The sequence below is a fragment of the Buceros rhinoceros genome, unplaced genomic scaffold, assembly GCF_000710305.1.
Source record: "Buceros rhinoceros silvestris isolate BGI_N320 unplaced genomic scaffold, ASM71030v1 scaffold22208, whole genome shotgun sequence".
Classification (NCBI taxonomy): domain Eukaryota; kingdom Metazoa; phylum Chordata; class Aves; order Bucerotiformes; family Bucerotidae; genus Buceros; species Buceros rhinoceros.
Window position 1 is genome coordinate 1,635 of NW_010428924.1, and position 252 is coordinate 1,886.

The 252-nt window shown below is 63.9% G+C and overlaps 1 protein-coding gene across 1 annotated transcript in view; it reads left to right on the forward strand.

Annotated features, from left to right (window-relative positions):
- The window catches only part of LOC104499017 (deoxyribodipyrimidine photo-lyase-like), a 5,113-nt gene that overhangs the window by 1,016 nt on the left and 3,845 nt on the right, over positions 1-252 (forward strand). The window lies entirely within an intron of this gene.

The following is a 252-nucleotide window of genomic DNA, read 5'->3' on the forward strand; positions in this document are numbered from 1 at the left end:
ACATGGCTCCCCACTCACCACCGGCCCCACAAGTAGCACCACATCCCTCTCAGCCCTTACCCAGTGTGACATCCAGCACGGTGAGGCTCAGCAGCAGCAGGGACAGCCCTCCTCTCCGCCCAGCCATGTCCAGAGCCAGTACCCCCACTCCACGCGTGGGGACAGGTCCCTGTACCCAAGGGACACAGAGCAAGAGGATGATGCCAGCGGGGAACTACACTGCCAAGTGACGGCTGAAGGTGGCCGGAGCCG